This window comes from Orcinus orca, chromosome 3, assembly GCF_937001465.1.
Source record: "Orcinus orca chromosome 3, mOrcOrc1.1, whole genome shotgun sequence".
Lineage (NCBI taxonomy): Eukaryota > Metazoa > Chordata > Mammalia > Artiodactyla > Delphinidae > Orcinus > Orcinus orca.
The window spans coordinates 118,407,497-118,429,657 of record NC_064561.1 but is presented as its reverse complement, the minus strand read 5'-3'; the positions used below and the strand labels follow the sequence as shown (position 1 = coordinate 118,429,657).

The 22,161-nt window shown below is 39.6% G+C and overlaps 1 protein-coding gene across 3 annotated transcripts in view; it reads right to left on the bottom strand.

Moving 5' to 3' along the window:
* EDIL3 (EGF like repeats and discoidin domains 3) overlaps positions 1–22,161 on the bottom strand; it is a 429,504-nt gene that overhangs the window by 223,364 nt on the left and 183,979 nt on the right. The window lies entirely within an intron of this gene.

Below are 22,161 nucleotides of genomic sequence, written 5' to 3'. Positions count from 1 at the left end.
ATTTTATAGAGCAAAGTGTTCTGGATATTAGTGCCATAGGAAATGTAGTAGTTGGGGGAGTTCTAGAGATCAATAGCATGGGTTTGAATCCTGGTTTCATCACTTTCTAGCCATGTGGTCTTGGACGATTTATTTAACCTCTCCGTACCTCAGTCTCATCTTCTGTTGAATGCAATACTAATACAATCTACCACAAAGGGGGATGATAGAGATGAAAAGAATTCATACAGGGCTTCCCTGGTGGCGCAGTGGTTGAGAGTCCGCCTGCCAATGCAGGGGACACGGGTTCAAGCCCTGGTCTGGGAAGATCCCACATGCCGCGGAGCAACTGGGCCCGTGAGTCTCAACGACTGAGCCTGCGTGTCTGGACCCCGTGCTCCACAAGAGAGGCCGAGATAGTGAGAGGCCCGCGCACCGTGATGAAGAGTGGGCCCCGCTCGCCGCAACTAGAGAAAGCCTTCACACAGAAACGAAGACCCAGCACAGCCAAAAATAAATAAATAAGGGGGACGAGGGGAAGATGGCGGAAGACTAAGACGCGGAGATCACCTTCCTCCCCACAGATACACCAGAAATACATCTACACGTGGAACAACTCCTACAGAACAACTACTGAACGCTGGCAGAAGACCTCAGACCTTCCAAAAGGCAAGAAACTCCCCCACGTACCTGGGTAGGGCAAAAGAAAAAAAGAAAAAAACAGAGACAAAAGAATAGTGACGGGACCTGCACCAGTGGGAGGGAGCTGTGAAGGAGGAAATGTTTCCACACACTTGGAAGCCCTTTGGCGGGTGGAGACTGCGGGAGGGGGGGGAACTTCGGAGCCGCGGAGGAGAGCACAGCAACAGGGGTGCGGAGGGCAAAGCGGAAAGATTCCCGCACAGAGGAACGTTGCCGACCGGCACTCACCAGCCTGAGAGGCTTGTCTGCTCCCCCGCCGGGGCGGGCGGGGCTGGGAGCTGAGGCTCGGGCTTTGGTCGGAGCGCCGGGAGAGGACTGGGGTTGGCAGCGTGAACACAGCCTGAAGGGGATAGAGCACCACGGCTAGCCGGGAGGGAGTCCGGGAAAAGTCTAGACCTGCCGAAGAGGCAAGAGACTTTTTCTTCCCTCTTTGTTTCCTGGTGTGCAAGGAGAGGGGATTAAGAGCTCTGCTTAAAGGAGCTCCAGAGACGGGCGCGAGTCGCGGCTAAAAGCGCGGACCCCAGAGACGGGCAGGAGACGCTAAGGCTGCTGCTGCCGCCACCAAGAAGCCTGTGTGCGAGCACAGGTCACTATCCACACCTCCTTTCCGGGGAGCCTGTGCAGCCCGCCACTGCCGGGTTCCCGGGACCCAGGGACAACTTACCTGGGAGAACGCACGGCGTGCCTCAGGCTAGTGCAACGTCACGCCGGCCTCTGCCGCCGCAGGCCCGCCCCTCACGCCATGCCCCTCCCTTCCCCCCACTGCCGCCGCAGGCCCGCCCCTCACTCCGTGCCCCTCCCCCCTCCCAGGCCTGAGTAATCCAGAGTCCCTGAATCAGCTGCTCCTTTAACCCCGTCCTGTCTGAGCAAAACACAGACGCCCTCCAGCGACCTACACGCAGAGGCGGGGCCAAATCCAAAGCTGAGCACCTGGGAGCTGTGAGAACAAAGAAGAGAAAGGGAAATCTCTCCCAGCAGCCTCAGAAGCAGCGGATTAAAGCCCCACAATCAACTTGATGTACCCTGCATCTGTGGAATACATGAATAGACAATGAATCATCGCAAATTAAGGAAGTCGACTTTGGGAGCAAGATTTACGATTTTTTCCCCTTTTCCTCTTTTTGTGAGTCTGTATGTGTATGCTTCTGTGTGAGATTTTGTCTGTATAGCTTTGCTTCCACCATTTGTCCTAGGGTTCTATCCGTCTTTTTTTTTTTTAATTTTTTTTCTTTCTTAATAATATTAATTTTAATAACTATTTTATTTTACTTTATCTTCTTTCTTTCTTTCTTTTTCCTTCCTTCCTTCCTTTAGACAATGAATCATCCCAAATTGAGGAGGTGGACTTTGAGAGCAAGATTTATGATTTTTTCCCCTTTTCCTCTTTTTTTTGTTTTTTTTGTTTTTTTTGTTTGTTTTTGTTTTTGTTTTTGCGGTACGCGGGCCTCTCACTGCTGTGGCCTCTCCTGCTGCGGAGCACAGGCTCCGGACGCGCAGGCTCAGCGGCCATGGCTCACGGGCCCAGCCGCTTCGTGGCATGTGGGATCTTCCCGGACCGGGGCACGAACCCGTGTCCCCTGCATCGGCAGGCAGACTCTCAACCACCGCGCCACCAGGGAAGCCCCTCCTCTTTTTATGAGTGTGTATGTGTATGCTTCTGTGTGAGATTTTGTCTGTATAGCTTTGCTTCCACCATTTGTCCTAAGGTTCTATCCGTCCATTTTTTAAAATTTCTTTTCTTAATAATTATTTTTTATTTTAATAACTTTATTATATTTTACTCTTATTTTACTTTATCTTCCTTCTTTCTTTTTTCCTTCCTTCCCTCTTTTCTTCCTACCTTCCTTCCTCCCACCGTCCCTCCCTCCATCCCTCCCTCCTTCCTTTCTTTCCCTCTTTCCTTCTTTTCTTCTTTCTTTCTTCCTTCCTTCCTTTCTTTCTTTCTTTCTTCCTACTTCTACTAATTCTTTCTCTCTACTTTTTCTCCCTTTTATTCTGAGCCATGTGGAGGAAAGGCTCTTGGTGCTGCAGCCAGGAGTCAGTGCTGTGCCTCTGAGGTGGGAGACCCAACTTAAGGACACTGGTCAACAAAAGACCTCCCAGCTCCACATAATATCAAACGGCGAAAATCTCCCAGAGATCTCCATCTCAACGCCAGCACCCAAATTCACTCAACGACCAGCAAGCTACAGTGCTGGACACTCTATGCCAAACAACTAGCAAAACAGGAACACAACCCCACCCATTAGCAGAGAGGCTGTCCAAAATCATAATAAGTCCACAGACACCCCAAAACACACCACCAGACGTGGACCTGCCCACCAAAAAGACAAGATGCAGCCTCATCCACCAGAACACAGGCACTAGCCCCCTCCACCTGGAAGCCTACTGAACCAACATAAGCCACTGGGGACAGACACCAAACATAACGGGAACTATGAACCTGCAGCCTGCAAAAAGGAGACCCCAAACACTGTAAGATAAGCAAAATGAGAAGACAGAAAAACACACCACAGATGAAGGAGCAAGATAAAAACCCAACAGACCTAACAAATGAGAGGAAATAGGCAGTCTACCTGAAAAAGAATTCAGAATAATGATAGTAAAGATGATCCAAAATCTTGGAAACAGAAGAGAGAAAATGCAAGAAACATTTAACAAGGACCTAGAAGAACTAAAGATGAAACAAACCACGATGAACAACACAATTAATGAAATGAAAAATACTCTAGGGGGATCAATAGCAGAATAACTAAGGCAGAAGAATGCATAAGTGACCTGGAAGATAAAATAGTGGAAATAACTACTGCAGAGCAGAATAAAGAAAAAAGAATGAAAAGAACTGAGGACAGTCTCAGAGACCTCTGGGACAACATTAAATGCACCAACATTCGAATTATAGGGTTTCCAGAAGAAGAAGAGAAAAAGAAAGGGACTGAGAAAATATTTGAAGAGATTATAGTTGAAAACTTCCCTAATATGGGAAAGGAAATAGTTAATCAAGTCCAGGAAGCACAGAGAGTCCCATACAGGATAAATCCAAGGAGAAATACACCAAGACACATATTAATCAAACTGTCAAAAATTAAATACAAAAAAGCATATTAAAAGCAGCAAGGGAAAAACAACAAATAACACACAAGGGAATCCCCATAAGGTTAACAGCTGATCTTTCAGCAGAAACTCTGCAAGCCAGAAGGGAGTGGTAGGACATGTTTAAAGTGATGAAGGAGAAAAACCTGCAACCAAGATTACTCTAGCCAGCAAGGATCTCATTCAGATTTGATGGAGAAATTAAAACCTTTACAGACAAGCAAAAGTTGAGAGAGTTCAGCACCACCAAAGCAGCTTTACAACAATGGCTAAAGGAACTTGTCTAGGGAGGAAACACAAGAGAAGGAAAAGACCTACAAAAACAAACCCAAAACAATTAAGAAAATGGTAATAGGAACATATGTATCGATAATTACCTTAAATGTAAAGGGATTAAATGCTCCCACCAAAAGACACAGATTGGCTGAATGGATACAAAAACAAGACCCATATATATGTTGTCTACAAGAGACCCACTTCAGACCTAGAGACACATACAGACTGAAAGTAAGGGGATGGAAAAAGAAATTCCATACAAACGGAAACCAAAAGAAAGCTGGAGTAGCAATTCTCATATCAGACAAAATAGACTTTAAAATAAAGACTATTACAAGAGACAAAGAAGGACACTACATAATGATCAAGGGATCGATCCAAGAAGAAGATATAACAATTGTAAATATTTATGCACCCAACATAGGAGCACCTCAATACATAAGGCACATACAAACAGCCATAAAAGGGGAAATCGACAGTAACACATTCATAGTAGGGGACTTCAACACCCCACTTTCACCAATGGACAGATCATCCAAAATGAAAATAAATAAGGAAACACAAGCTTTAAATGATACATTAAACAAGATTGACTTATTAATTGATATTTATAGGACATTCCATCCAAAAACAACAGAATACACATTTTTCTCAAGTGCTCATGGAACATTCTCCAGGATAGATCATATCTTGGGTCACAAATCAAGTCTTACTAAATTTAAGAAAATTGAAATTGTATCAAGTATCTTTTCTGACCACAGCGCTATGAGACTAGATATCAATTACGTAAAATATCTGTAAAAAATAAAAACACATGGAGGCTAAACAATACACTATTAATAACGAAGTGATCACTGAAGAAATCAAACAGGAAATAAAAAAATACCTAGAAACAAATGACAATGGAGACACGACGACCCAAAACCTATGGGATGCATCAAAAGCAGTTCTAAGAGGGAAGTTTATAGCAATACAAGCCCACCTTAAGAAACAGGAAACATCTCGAATAAACAACCTAACCTTGCACCTCAAGCAATTAGAGAAAGAAGAACCAAAAAAACTCAAAGTTAGCAGAAGGAAAGAAATCATAAAAATCAGATCAGAAATAAATGAAAAAGAAATGAAGCCAATGATAGCAAAGATCAATAAAACTAAAAGCTGGTTCTTTGAGAAGATAAACAAAATAGATAAACCATTAGCCAGACTCATCAAAAAAAAGAGGGAGAAAACTCAAATCAATAGAATTAGAAATGAAAAAGGAGAAGTAACAACTGACACTGTAGAAATACAAAAGATCATGAGAGATTACTACAAGCAACTCTATGCCAATAAAATGGACAACCTGGAAGAAATGGACAAATTCTTAGAAATGCACAACTGCCAAGACTGAATCAGGAAGTAATAGAAAATATGAACAGACCAATCACAAGCACAGAAATTGAAACTGTGATTAAAAATCTTCCAACAAACAAAAGCCCAGGACCAGATGGCTTCACAGGCAAATTCTATCAAACATTTAGAGAAGAGCTAACACCTATCCTTCTCAAACTCTTCCAAAATATAGCAGAGGGAGGAACACTCCCAAATTCTTTCTACGAGGCCACCATCACCTTGATACCAAAACCAGACAAGGATGTCACAAAGAAAGAAAACTACAGGCCAATAACACTGATGAACATAGATTCAAAAATCCTCAACAAAATACTAGCAAACAGAATCCAACAGCACATTAAAAGGATCATACACCATGATCAAGTGGGGTTTATCCCAGGAATGCAAGGATTCTTTAATATACGCAAATCAATCAATGTGATAAACCATATTAACAAATTGAAGGAGAAAAACCATATGATCATCTCAATAGATGCGGAGAAAGCTTTTGACAAAATTCAACATTCATTTATGATAAAAATCCTGCAGAAAGTAGGCATAGAGGGAACTTTCCTCAACATAATAAAGGCCATATATGACAAACCCACAGCCAACATCGTCCTCAATGGTGAAAAACTGAAAGCATTTCCACTAAGATCAGGAACAAGACAAGGTTGCCCACCCTCACTGCTCTTATTCAACATAGTTTTGGAAGTTTTAGCCACAGCAATCTGAGAAGAAAAGGAAATAAAAGGAATCCAAATCGGAAAAGAAGAAGTAAAGCTGTCACTGTGCAGATGCCATGATACTATACATTGAGAATCCTAAAGATGCTACCAGAAAACTACTAGAGCTAATCAATGGATTTGGTAAAGTTGCAGGATACAAAATTAATGCACAGAAATCTCTGGCATTCCTATACACTAATGATGAAAAATCTGAAAGTGAAATCAAGAAAACACTCCCATTTACCACTGCAACAAAAAGAATAAAATATTTAGGAATAAACCTACCTAAGGAGACAGAAGATCTGTATGCAGAAAATTATAAGACACTGATGAAAGAAATTAAAGATGATACAAATAGATGGAGAGATACACGATGTTCTTGGATTGGAAGAAGCAATATTGTGAAAATGACTCTACTACCCAAAGCAATCTACAGATTCAATGCAATCCCTATCAAACTACCACTGGAATTTTTCACAGAACTAGAACAAAAAAATTCACAATTTGTATGGAAACACAAAGACCCCGAATAGCCAAAGCAATCTTGAGAACGAAAAACAGAGCTGGAGGAATCAGGCTCCCTGACTTCAGACCATACTACAAAGCTACAGTAATCAAGACAGTATGGTACTGGCACAAAAACAGAAAGATAGATCAATGGAACAGGATAGAAAGCCCAGAGATAAACCCACACACATATGGTCATGTTATCTTTGATAAAGGAGGCAGGAATATAGAGTGGAGAAATGACAGCGTCTTCAATAAGTGGTGCTGGGAAAACTGGACAGGTACATGTAAAAGTATGAGATTAGATCACTCCCTAACACCATACACAAAAATAAGCTCAAAATGGATTAAAGACTTAAATGTAAGGCAGAAACTATCAGACTCTTAGAGGAAAACATAGGCAGAACAATCTATGACATAAATCACAGCAAGATCCTTTTTGACCCACCTCCTAGAGAAATGGAAATAAAAACAAAAATAAACAAATGGGACCAAATGAAAATTCAAAGCTTTTGCACAGCAAAGGAAACCATAAACAAGACCAAAAGACAACCCTCAGAATGGGAGAAAATATTTGCAAACGAAGCAACTGACAAAGAATTAATTTCCAAAATTTACAAGCAGCTTATGCAGCTCAATAACAAAAAAACAAACAACCCAATCCAAAAATGGGCAGAAGACCTAAATAGACATTTTCCAAAGAAGATAGACAGACTGCCAACAAACACATGAAAGAATGCTCAACATCATTAATCATTAGAGAAATGCAAATCAAAACTACAATGAGATATCATCTCACACCAGTCAGAATGGCCATCATCAAAATATCTAGAAATAATAAATGCTGGAGAGGGTGTGGAAAAAAGGGAACACTCCTGCACTGCTGGTGGGAATGTGAATTGATACAGCCACTATGGAGAACAGTATGGAGCTTCCTTTAAAAACTACAAATAGAACTACCATATGACCCAGCAATCCCACTACTGGGCATATACCCTGAGAAAACCATAATTCAAAAAGAGTCATGTACCAAAATGTTCATTGCAGCTCTATTTACAATAGCCTGGAGATGGAAACAACCTAAGTGCCCATCATCGGATGAATGGATAAAGAAGATGTGGTACATATATACAATGGAATATTACTCAGCCATAAAAAGAAACGAAATTGAGCTATTTGTAATGAGGTGGATAGACCTAGAGTCTGTCATACAGAGTGAAGTAAGTCAGAAAGAGAAAGACAAATACCGTATACTAACACATATATATGGAATTTAAGAAAAAAAAAATGTCATGAAGAACCTAGGGGTAAGACAGGAATAAAGACACAGCCCTACTAGAGAATGGACTTGAGGATATGGGGAGGGGGAAGGGTGAGCTGTGACAAAGCGAGAGAGAGGCATGGACATATATACACTACAAAACGTAAGGTAGATAGCTAGTGGGAAGCAGCCGCATAGCACAGGGAGATCAGCTCGGTGCTTTGTAACCACCTGGAGGGGTGGGATAGGGAGGGTGGGAGGGAGTGAGATGCAAGAGGGAAGAGATATGGGAACATATATATATGTATAACTGATTCAGTTTGTTATAAAGCAGAAACTAACACACCACTGTAAAGCAATTATACCCCAATAAAGATGTTAAAAAATTTTTTTTAAAAATCATACATATAAAATACCCAGAACAGACACATATGAAACACTCAGAAAGTATTAGCACTAAGTAAAATATTGTTATTAAGGTCTCTGAATTATAGCATCTCTTCTGCATGTTTAAAAAGTAATAGTGAATGGCAATTTCTAGAGTCACAAACACAGAAGAGCTTTTGTATCCTGCTGGTGAAAGTAGCATAAGCTTGTAAGTGACTATAACCTCATGGGTCAAGGGGAGTGTATAGCTGGTTGCAATAATTTTTTCGACTATCTGTGAGCTTGTGGTGGGGCATACTTCGGGCGAACTACAGTTTTTGCCAATGTGTAGGAAGTAGCTCATTGAAAGTTGCAAATATAGAGAAGAGTTATTTTATTTTAATTTTTATTTTTATTTTTTGCGGTACGCGGGCCTCTCACTGCTGTGGCCTCTCCCGTTGCGGAGCACAGGCTCCGGACGCGCAGGCTCAGCGGCCATGGCTCATGGGCCCAGCCACTACGCGGCATGTGAGATCTTCCCGGACCGGGGCACGAACCCACGTCCCCTGCATCGGCAGGCGGACTCTCAACCACTGCGCCACCAGGGAAGCCCGAGAGTTATTTTTAAGCTTTGAGAAAGTAACTTCACCAGAGTGACTGGTACTGTGAGAGTCAATAGGATTGTGGTGCTTCACCTCCCTTGGAGAGAACCAGCTGCCGGGGTGGAGGTGTAGAGCTGGGCCAGTCCTGCCTGACCCTGGGACTCCTCTACTGCACATTCTTTACTCTGGGGTGCCCCTTTGGTATGGCTGAGATTTTTTCAACTGGCATAGCATCCAAGGCTTTTTCTTTGCAATATTCCTTCATTCCTTTTCTCCCTTCAGAGTTGACAGGCTTGTGTCACAGTCTCTGAAGGCTCATCCTACCTACTCTTGCTCTCTCTCCCGTTTGTCCGTCACAGTTATCCCCCCCCCCCCCGCCAATAAACGTTTTGCACGTCTAATTCTGTCTTATATTGTTAGTTGGCCTCTTGGAAGATGCTAATTGACTCAGGGCAGAATCCAGATTGGAGTTTGTGAAGAAAAGTTGAAGGAAGAAAAAGTTCTCCCTGGGAGATGAAAAAAGGCTAAGCAAAATATATAGTATTCTCTAATTTTGTCCTTTTTTTTTTTAATTGGAGAGACTAGAACACACTTATGTGAAACAAAAATCACTGAAGAGAAAGTTAAGATGTACATACTAGAAAAGGCAAGCGAGAGTAATTAAACCAAGTGTCTGACTCTGTATGTAGAGATAAATTCCAGAGTCTGGAGGAAGATTAGTGAAGAAGAAAAGTGAGTGGTTTCAGCAGAGACTAGAGAGTAGGTGAAAGTGTTGGCACAAGAACGGTGATAACCAGAGTCAGCTGGGTGGGGGCAAGCCTTATTAAATAAGGGGTCCCCAACCCCTGGGCCATGGACTGGTACCGGTCCGCGGCCGCATAGCAGAAGATGAGCGGCGGGCGAGCGAGCGAAGCTTCATCTGCCGCTCCCCATGGCTCCCCATCTCTCCCCATCGATCACATTACCACCTGAACCATCCACCCTCCCCACCCCTGTCCGTGGAAAAATTGTCTTCCACAAAGCAGGTCCCTGGTGCCAAAAAGGTTTGGGGGCTGCTGTATTAAAAGGTTGCAATAGTGAATGGCTACCCAAGTGTGGGTCAAAGCCATTTAACAACTTGATGAGAGAAAAGGAAATTCACCATCATCACAAAGTTGACAACAGAAAACACTCAGAGTTTGGGCAACGCTATCCTGCAAGACTTCATAATTCTATCACCTCCTCCAGTAGCTGTTTGACAGTTTCTTCCAGTTTAAAATTTCATGAAATTCAATGGTTGTAGAATCTAATAAAGATATACGTGAAATAGGCAACAATGTGGCAACTCTGGTGTCTAGATCCTCAATTCTTGGTAGGGCTGACTTTCAAAGAGTGAAAAGAAATCAATGTAGCTGTGATTTTTCTCCAGATATCTTCATACCAATTAAAAATAATACATTTATTCAAGTAGGTGGTTTAGTGCTATGCAGTACTTGTCAATTAGACCAACTAACACCTGTCCTTGAGGTGGTATGTTGTAGATGTTTGAGACAGGAAGAAGGTATTAACACCAGTGGTCATTTTTCTCCAGCACGAAGAGATGCAAACCATGCTACAGAATCCCTCCTTTATTCTCTTCTTTCTCACTTTCTATTTCCTCCCTCCTCTCAAATTAATTAACATTAACAATGCCTGACAACTTACAAATTCCTTTCACATAAATAATCTCATGTATTCCTCCTAGCAACTAGATGATGTAGTTGTCCTTACCATTCTCTTTTACCTTTTTCAAAAACTTAAAGACAGAAAGGTTAGATAATATTTCCCAAATGAACATCTACAAGTGATGCATTTAGGTCTCAAGCTAAGAATCTGTGATCCTAAAACCTACATTCTTTACAGAATCAACCAACTGGGGAGGAGTGAAAGAAATAAACGTGACATTAGAGGGTTGATTCATCAGTTCACTCAAAATAAGAAAATACATGACCTAGATTTTTTTATTAACTGATAACTCATAGCCATGCATATAATTGCCAAAAATATATTAATAATTATAGCCTAAGAATTATATAATTTTAAACAAATAAGGAGCATTGGAGATCACCTAATCCAATCTTTCAATTTTACAGATGAGGAAACAAGCCTAATAAGAATTCAGTGATTTCTCAAAAATAAAAACCAAAAACCTCAACTAATATGAGGAATGTTGAGTTTAAGGAATTCTCTCTAGTAGGAAAAAAGTTATTAAAACCAAAAATGATTAAGCTATTTCTGACCCCTCAAGAGAGTGATATTATTTATATCAGAAAGAAAATAAATATTTTCCATGTTCCCTTCTACTTACAGAGCTGGGTGAGGGAGGGATAAAAAGCAAACAACTGAAATAGTAAGGCCTCTGCCAGTCCTTGGGAGCAGTTAAAGCCGTGATCACGAGGAAAGTGGTCAACGGAAGTCACTTGGAAGAACAAGGAGCAAATATGAGAGCCTGGAATAGATGACTCTGTTTACTCATGCTTCCTGCATCTCTGGAAAAGTAGAACTTGGCTAGAAGCTGAGGATGAGTTAGTGGCTCTGCCATATAGAGGGAAGAACTTAGGAATGAATGGGGACAACCCAGGAGGGGAGACCCCACAAGCAGAGATGGAAGTAAATTTCAGGGAGCGAGGGGGGTCAAGCAGTATGCTGTGAAGCTGTAATAGGGATGAAAAGTAGCTGGTAAGAAACTGTGATGTCTAAAATTCAGGTTTAAGTTGTTGGCACTGCTGCAATGTGACCTGTCTCTGCTGGACTATTCAGATCTACAGTCAGACCTGCGTGTGGTACTGGGGGAAATCAAGGGGAAAGAGCTGTGCTATTCATCTGGCTCATCCTGGCAGAAGGGAAGAAGTGTTGCAGGACACGACGCCTGAGGGACTCAAGAATCCAGTGGATACAGGAACCTGAAGACCGAGCTGACAGAGGTATCTAGTTCTAGACACTTTAGATATTTCCTGAGGGCACAGGCAAAGTCTGCCCAGCAATCTTGGTGAAGCCTCTGAGATTCCCCAAAGATACGAGCTAGAGAGTTGGAGCTCATTTTATTTATACCCCCAAAGACATCATGACCTCAGCTGACATCTGGGTTTCAGAAAAAGATTATCTGTTACAAAGGTTGTAGCTGCTGTTATTTTTCCTACTCTAAGAAATGCAATGATTTTCATTTACAGGGCGAGGATGAGATAAGGCAAATGGGGCAAGGATTTAACCTTTCTAGAGTGCTTTATACGCTAAGCAACATGAAATACATAGTATTCTTTATGATGCTCTGTAAGAACATATCTTTGTTCTACAGGCAAGAAAACAGGTTTGCACAGAGAGGTTAAGTAACATGTGTAACTGCAAAAGCCAAGATTTTCTTTAACACATTCTGCCCGACTACAAACCTAAGACCTTTCCATTAAGCCACACTTCCTGCCCCGTTGAAGATCTGTAGATTAATATGTTAATCTTGACAGATGCCTACAGAATCAGCATACACTCACTAAGCACATTCCTATAAATAATACAGGACTCCAAAGGCTTCCTAAATGGAAATATTTCAGAGTATTTTCAGCAAATGGGTCAGCGTGTTAGATATTATGAATATAGAAAGGCTCTGCTATGCTAACAGTATTCCACTTCCGCTATGTTTGAAATCAACTGTCAAATGCATTTCCCCCTATTATTTTGCAATAATATATTTGGTATGTGTATACTGTTGCTTATACTGTGAAGATAAGAAGTTGACCCTGCCCAACATACAGATTTTTTTCTTTTTCGTCCCTAATAATTATACCATGAAACTGATGTTATATGCCTTGTATACATTCTTTTGGAGAACTCCCGGTAGAGTGTTGAAATGACTGGTTACATGATACTTTTCTCCATTAGACCCTTAATTCTCTGTGGTAAGAGTCATGGTCAGCACACAGTAGGTTTCTGATAAATTTTTAATAAACAACGATATGGGACTAATGAGTGATAACCATTTATATCTTCTGCAGAGACCCCATTAAAGCTTACAAGGTTTATAAGCTATAAATATCTTTTGGCATTTCAATTGGTAATTAATTAGGATACTTTCTGTAACTTTTCTACACCTTTTAAGGCTCAAGTCCTTTAAATTCATAATTAGTTTCCAATATTTTTTGTCTCTCATGCAGTTTAAGCTTCTAGAGTATTACATTTGTAATATTATTATAACTGTAAATAACAGATCATTGGAATGTAAACTTTTGCCTAATGATTATACCTGTATCCTAATTCTTCGGCAAATATATAATTAAGAAAAATTTAACATCATATAATCTGATTAATAGTGTTTTAGTCTCCTAATTTAATAATTCCTGTATAAAGATATTCACTTAAAACATTAGCAAAAAGAAATAATGAGAATATAACTTAGTGCATAAAGATAAGATAACAAATGTAGCCCAAGTTCTCAACTCACAAAATTTTCTTGGTAGCCAAAAAATTTTATGTTTGATGCTAAATAATGACAATTAAAATATGTATCAAGAGTTTCCAGGTTTCTTTCCCCAGATGATAAGTGAGCTGGTCATCTGAGAGTTAGACATCCTAGGAAACTCTTGTCTGTTTTTAAGTTTTCCCCCATCCAATAATCTTCTCTATTTTGCTACTGAAAGTAAGTAGGTATTATTTTAAGGTCTTGGCACACTGAAAAATAATAACCATCACCTATGGCATACACCATTGCTTGTACTGTGAGAATAAGAAAGAAACTGACCCTGACCTTGCTCAACATAGAGGTGTTGTTAACTTGTTTTTTCCAGTTAAGCTTAAATAACATCTATTCATTAGGCATCTATTATGTGCTGAGTTCTGCTAGTAATTTGTGATAAATGTTTTGAATGGAATTGTCAGCAGCTGGATGAGGAAGCTAACAACAAAAGAAAATACTTAGTGATCCAGTTTATGTATCTCATTTTTTAAACGTAATTTTAATGGTTATCTTTCACTGCAAATATACTATGCTCAGTATTAACATTTTTTTATTTATGTAATGGTTCCTGAAAATTTAATTCTAGAATTTCCTTAGTGATAATCATATTAACAAATGTTTGTAATATGGCCACATTCTTAACGTTTGCTGCCAACTTTGGAATATTTAGGACACCTCATATATTTTTTGTAACACGTCAGTGCTAATCTATAACTTATACATCACTTTGAAAACAATTTAACAGCAGAGCAAAATTTGAAATCAAAGTAGTGTTACTGAACCACTCAGAGCTTGTAAAAACGAGGGCCATCTCAATTCATTTCCATTTCAAAAGTCTGCTTCTTTTTGTATTACAGATGTACAGAAGAAGTATACACAATGGTGGTTACGAGCTTCAGTTCTGAATAGTAGTCATAAAGGTCGAAATTATCTGATTAGACAACACTTGGTAATGTCATTCTTAATGAAAGTATAAGCGGACTTGCAAGATACCAGAGGCTTCAGGGAGTTTTAAAATCGATAACGCTGTAATACTTTTGTAGGTAATCTTTAAGTAGCACCTAACACAATGGGGACAGCATATGATCAATATTAATGAACAACTGAAGTCAACAGCATGCTTTTCAGGCATTTTAATGCAAGTTCATATAAATATGTCAACAAGATTAATTGCTCACAAAAGCAATAGATCTGTATATGGTTTGCTGCTTTTCTGCATCTACCTTCTCACAATGCCAACAGTAGAGAGTTGAAGTGATTTCTATATGTGTAACATGGTTAGCTTTTCACACATTTAGAGACTATGCCCCAGATCATGAATTCCTCATGGTGTGTAAGCAGATTATTAGAAAGTGAACAGGTTAACACTCTCCTGTGACAATGTCTACACAGACCTGGTCAATTTTATAAGTTACACTCTCAAAACATTGGCACTTAGATATTAAAAGTAAATGTACATTTTAGATTATGTAATAAGGAAATGCCAGTAAGACCATTGCAAGAGCTTAGTTTCACTAGTTATTTTAGCAATGCAAGCAAATAGGAATAGTTATGACCCAAAAGTTCACTCCAAACTCTCGTCTTAAAAACATGTTAGGGCTTCCCTGGTGGCGCAGTGGTTGAGAGTCCACCTGCCGAGGCAGGGGACACGGGTTCGTGCCCCGGTCTGGGAAGATCCCACATGCCGCGGAGCGGCTGGGCCCGTGAGCCATGGCCGCTGAGCCTGCGCGTCCGGAGCCTGTGCTCTGCAACGGTAGAGGCCACAACAGTGAGAGGCGCGCGTACCGCAAAACAAAACAAAACAAAAAAACATGTTAAAATTCTATCATAGTGCTGCTTTTATATTTAATAAGGTTTGAACATTTTGGCAGTTGCCATTTTGAGCCATTGCCACTCTATTTTAAACTAGTTGAAAAATGAGTTAGTCTGGGAATGTTCACATGATTGAAGCTTTCAAACCATTTTTAACACTAGTTGCTCCTCTTCCTCTTTTCTACTCCTTTTTAAACGTAAATTCAGCCATTTGGGGAAAAAACTGTCAATATTTTCTGGGTATTTTGTATATGTATAGAGAGGTAAACTATAAATAAACCTAAAACACTCCATTTAAGGGGAGAATCAGCAAATTTAACAAATTGTTCCTTAAATATAAAATATTTGAATACATTATGAAAACTGAAATCTGAGGCTAAAGAGAGATTTTTTTTTAATACCTATTGAAAAACTTTCTCCTCGAGAATTAATACTGGACTCTCTTCATATATAACTGTCTAGAGGAAGGCACTGAGATGACTAGTGGCTACAAAGGTGTTTAGGGTTCCTGTGTTAGTTTCCCAGGGCTGCTTTAACAAAATGCCACAAACCTGGTGGCTTCAAACAATAGAAATTTATTCGCTCACAGTTCTGTAGGCTAGAAGTCTGAAATCAAGGTGTGTTGGCAGGGCCATACTCCCTCTGAAGATGCTAGGGCTAAACCCTTCCTTATCCCTTCCAGCTTCTGGTGGCTCTTGGCGCTCCTTGGATTGTATCAGCATAACTCCAATCCCTGCCTCCACCCTCACATGACTTCTTTCCTGTGTTTCTCTGTGTTTTCTCCTCTTCTTATAAGTATACCAGTCATTGGATTCAGGGCCCACCCTAGTCCAGAATAATTTCATCTCAAGATCCTTAATTACTTACATCTGCAAAGCCCTTGTGATGGACTGAATTGTGTCCCCCCAAAATTCATATGTTGAAGCCCTAACCTCCAGTATCTCAAAATGTGACTATATTTGGAGATACAGACTTTAAAGAGGCAATTAAGGTGACAGGAGGCCATAATATGGTCCCTAACCCAATCCAATCTCCCTTACAAGAAGAGGAAATTTGGACACACAAAAGAGATATCAGTGATGTTCCAATACCAGAGGAAAGGCCATGTGAGGACAAAGTAAGAGGGTAGCTATCGACAACCCAAGGAGAAAGGCCTCAGGAGAAACCAAACCTGCTGTCACCTTGATCTTGCACTATGACAACTGTGAGGAAATGCATTCTATTGTTTAAGCTACCCAGGCTGTGGTATTTTGTTTTGGCAGTCCCAGCAAACTAATACAGACCCTATTTCCAAATAAGGTCACATTCTGAGATTCCTGGTAGACAGGAATTTTGGACAGGTACTCTTCAATCCACTGTAGTCCCTAAGTAGTTGTTTCTTGTAGCAACGAAGCTGACTAAGGAAACCAGAGCCCTCGTCTATTGTTAGAGTGGGCTGACAAAGCACTCATATTTATCAACAATTAACACCTTAGCTAAAACTAATTTCACTTGGCTCTCATCACACAGAGTGGTAAAAAATTTGATGATTTTGGAGAGCAGGAGAGCAGTTAAGTTTGGAGCAGTGCCTAGGAAGGGTGCAGAAGTGACTATTTAGGTGCCATCAAGGAGGACCTGTCACTGCACGATTGAAGAAAATACTCAAGAAAGAATTAAGATTTCTTGGGGTTGATCTTCAGCCATTTACTCTAGTTTAGAGTTGGGCTTGCCAATGGTAGTACGTTTTTTACGTAGTCAGCCAATGCTCTGAGGACAGCCATTATACACGTTATTTCTATAAACACATGTAATCATTTGAGTGACAATAGTTGATATGTCCTCTTTTCCCAATAAATACATATCTTATTAAATATTAGTATGACTTTTAAAAATTATTAACAAAATATAGCAAGAGGATCTATCATTTACAAAGTGATAACTATTACTATAGCTCCATCTTACATTTCTTCCTCTGTCCATTCATCCTGCACTGATGGCAAAATAAGCTTCCTAAACCACCACGGCAGCTCAGAATGTTTTATTACTCAAACAGAAATCTGTCTCGTCTGTAGTCACAATGCATATACATTTTTTTTAGTCCTTCAAAACATGCTGTCTGTTTTGGGACATCTTTTACCTAGCCAATAATATTTGATTCGTGATTGATTATGTGATATACTCATTAACAGAACAATATGTACTGAACACAAGACAAAAGATAATGTTGCCCTTTGATTTCCTTTCTATAATAAAGGACACTAATTCTATAGAAGCCTTTTATAAACTACTGAATGCTGTATAAAATTAATTATTACTGTTGAAGTTAGTAACAGAAGACCCAAGTGCACCTTGAAATCTTGGGTCAATAGGATCAACATTTCTAAAATCTATAGGAAGCATGGATATCTAAAGTATGGACCATCATGATAATCAATGTCATGTTTTCCTTTTTTTCAGATAGCCACTAGAGTAAGAGGAGGGACTTCCTTGTGAAAATTCCTATGAAACTTTAGAAACCATAAATGCAATCCAATCTAATTGAAAAAAAAGGGCATTCAATAATTTTTGATTAATCTAGGGGGAAAAATCTCTTTCTGCTTCTAGTGATTGTAATAAGCCAGCTCTGGTTATTGCCAATAAATCATAAGAATTTCTCTCTAATTCCTTAAAAAGCCCTTTAAAATCAGGGAGCTGTTTCCAAACAGAACGCAGCAAATCACCTGTTTGAAAAGTGCATCTGTTAGAACTCACATTCCATGCATTGCAAAATACAATTCGAGCTCCAGAATACACATCAGCAGGTGGTGCAAAGTGGTAAGATATCATTCAAGTTTGCCATTAGCTACCTTGGTTTGTTTCCTCTTCTACATGTCAGTAGGATGGGGCATGGAGTAAAGACAGAGAAGAGACCAATGTGTTTCTGTTATAAGCAAATATCTGAGCCCAGGTTTCAGGAGCATCAAGCAATCTCACTGTTTCACATGGTGTCTCTAAGCAGCTACAAAATTTCCATATTCATCAATCTTCCTCTGACAGCTCTTCACCTTTTTCAGGCTTCTACTGAACTTGCCGACTGTACTGCATGATTAGCAACTCACTGTATACTGCTTCCTTCTCTAATTATTTTATGGGTCTCTTTTGTCTCCCTGACGAGATTATAAACACTCGTGCACAGGAACCCCTACTCCTTGTATTTTGTTTTATCCCCATATATGCTGATAAAGTGCTAGATACTCTGATGTTCCTTCATAAATATATGATGATTGACTGAAAATTAGTATTAATTTTGTTAATTAGAATAACAGCATATAATCTAAACTACGTTTCATAGTCTATAACAAAAACCTAAAGTTTAGAGGTTGGTTGCATTTTCATTTGTAGCCCTTTCTCATCCACAGTTAGCAGGTTGCAACAATCCAATTTTAAGCCTGGAGCCAAGCTCAATTTTGTTTGCTGAAGGCTATGGCAATTTGTAAAATATCAGATTGTAGATAATCTTTTAATTATAAATAGGTATTAAAAGTAGATGCACTCTTTCCCCAAAACTACAGCTCTTTCTTTTGAAATTTAACAAAGTGGTTTTGATTTTGAAGGCAATGACAGGAGGAGGGGGAAGGATTTCTATTTTTACTTTTGGAATCTGCCCTCTGTGACTGCCATCTTAACCATGAGGCAGTGAGATCCCTGTAGCTCAGGGATCCAGCTACACTCAGATGGGAAGAGCACCTACCAAGACTGCACAGCTGAGAATATTGAAGCACAGCTGGACAGGCAAGTTACTGTTTGGACACCCTCTTTAGGTCTCGCATGTGGCTTCTTTGTAGCAGACTTGAGAAGGCATGAAATGAAGCAGGCATGGATTCCGGCCAGCTGGCCATCTGTTCCTTCACCCACTGTGATAATTTGGTCTTGTAGAATTTTGTTAAGTGAGCATTAAGTAATGACCATGTCAAACAGAGTGTGTAATGAATGCTTCTTAATCACTGGATAAAAGCTTAGCGGATGCTTGCCCAAACACAGAAAAGGTCACCAACACAAATGAAGAATTAAAAACAAGAGAGCAATGAAATAGATGCAGAACAGCAATAATTAACTTATTTTCCATTTTCACTTTTAATCATATTGAATCCATGTCAAATGGAAGATAGGGGTCTCATAGGGAAGCTAGGTAATAGCATCATAGTTCCTACTATCCCGCTATGCATGTATCAAACTCAGGAAGAATTTTAAAATGAAGAAAACACACGAGGGGGTTTATCATCCTGACCTGAGTTGAAAGCACTGTGGTTGTAGTCATTAACACCAAACTTTTCCAAATAATTCTCCAGAATAAGACCAAGTAGTCACTGATTGGAAAAATACTTTCTGTATTGTTTTTTTTAAAGATCAATTGAAATATCCTATTCTGAGAAAGTAGCTTTTTTGCAAAGTCATAAACCTTTTTAATTCTCCTAATGGAATGATGTACTAGATAAACTGTATTATTGGGATGGTCTCCTACTGCCTGGAATTCTGAAATCCATAAGTTTAGACTAATCTTGGATAGTCAATGTTAACTCCACTGTTTATAAAAATGAACCAGAATTCTTTACCTGATTAAGTTACCATCTTATCACCTAAAGAAGATAATATCTATTCCTAATATTCTGCTTATATGGTTCCCCAGCTCAGAATGCCTTTCTTCACCTTACTGTCTCTTCCAAATCTCTCCTTCCTTCCAAGACCTCCCCAAGTTTCATAACCTCCATTAATTTTTCCCTATCATTTATTCTTATTCTCTTCAACAAATTTTTTCTGTTACTCTCTATTATAGCCATTGTTTCATTCGTTCCTTCATTCATCCTTTCATTCACAGAATTATTTAGTTCATATTTAGAGCTCATACTGTGTTCCAGACACAGTGCTAGGTACTAGGGTGATAATGGTGAGCAAAACAGATACTCTTTCTGCTCTCATATAACTTCAATCAAGTGGAAGAACTGACACCAACCAAAAAAATCACATTAGAAATGGAATTTTTTAATGAATCATGAAGGAAAGGTATACAGTATCCTGAGAACCTATTAATAGGAGGTTTCCCGAGGAAGTTACACATAAGCTAGGAACTAAAATCCAAGTAAGAGCTAAAGTAAAGAAGGATATGAGTTTTCCATTCATAGGTCTTTGGAAGGGTCTTCAAGGAGTCCAGTATAGCTGGAGTGGACAGAGCAAAGACAGAGATAGATAGGGACCAGATCAGGCAGGCTGTCAAATATCATGTTTAAAAAAAAAAAAAAGGAAAGAGAAAGGGCTTTATGGGGATACATTGACATGTTTAAGCAATAGGATAATATGATTGGAATTTCAATTTTAAAGATAATCTGTGTGCTATATGGACAATACTTAGGAAAGTATCAGCATAGATGAAGGCAGACCAGTTAGGAGTCTTCACTCTAGTCCTGGTGAAGCATGATGGGAAGCCTGGATTAGAGTGGTGGGCTGGGGGATATGGAAAGAAATAGACAGATTTGAGAAAGGAGGGTCAGGGATGACTTTTGTGTTTCTAGATTTCACATCTCAATGGTGTGTGCCATCCCCTAAGACAGAAGTACTGGAAGAGTGTCTAGATTGGAAGGGAAGATCATGAGTCAACTTTTGGATCTGTTATTCAACAGGAGGTATCAAGAAGGCAGAAAAGAGTATGGCCTAGAGATATAAATGTTAGTGTCCCCAGTATAGGTGGAAATTAATGGGTATGGATATAGCCACCTATGGAAAGACTAGACATAATATGGAGAATCGAGGACCAAGACCCAAGATATGCCATGACTTAATGGCTGGATAGAAAATGCAATGTTCAGAGAAAGCAACTGGAGAGGTAGGAAAAATATTAGCAGGAAATCAAGTGAAATGATTATGGCACTTAACATATTGCTTTACATCATTAATAAACTATTTAACATGTATATATTTTAAAATTCTGAGTAGATTTTAAGGTTCCAAAAACATGAGATTTCTGTTTTACACTTCTTTTATAACCCACTTGGTGTTTTATATACCATTTAGCACACAACAAATACTTGGTGGGTGGATGAAAAATGTTCACAACTCTATGGACTGAATATACTGGCAAAGTATGTTAGGGATTTAAGTGACATTATCCTATACCAAGAGGACATTCTGGTCGATTCTTTTGCTTATCTAAGGAGTCATTTTCATATAACTACAGGAAAAGTCAAGTTGGATAAACTGCCAATACTTTTTGTTGTTTCCAAAATAAGGCTTATTTGGTCTATAGGAGTAAAAAAAAAATTAGCAATCTCAATTCCTTTTAGAATCCACAAGAGGAAAAGAAAAAACATGAACTAAAAGAGTGATATGAAAATGAAGAAAGGCAGGAAAAATACATGCTAGAAATTATAAATGTTTTCCGATTTACCTAAAGGCCTTTGGCTGTTTTTGATTTTCCATGATCTCTCTGCTGCTACTCTCAGTGTTGTACTGTCATTTCACTAACCTTAGAAATCCACTTCTAAAACTGGTTCCCATAAGATCATTCTGACAAGAGAACCCAGTTAATACTGCTATGGTATTAGGTTGAGGAAAACCTCTATAAAGATTTGCCCATAGGCATACAGAGTGAAGTAAGTCAGAAAGAGAAAAACAAATACCATATGCTAACACATATATATGGAATTAAAAAAAAAAAAGGTTCTGATGAACCTAGGGGCAGGGCAGGAATAAAGACACAGACGTAGAGAATGGACTTGAGGACACGGGGAGGGGGAAGGGTAAGCTGGGACAAAGTGAGAGAGTCGCAGGGACATATATACACTACCAAATGTAAAATAGATAGCTAGTGGGAAGCAGTCGCATAGCACAGGGAGATCAGCTCGGTGCTTTGTGACCACCTAGAGGGGTGGGATAGGGAGGGTGGGAGGGAGATGAAAGAGGGAGGGGATATGGGGATATATGTATACATACAGCTGATTCACTTTGTTATACATCAGCAACTAATACAACACTGTAAAGCAATTATACTCC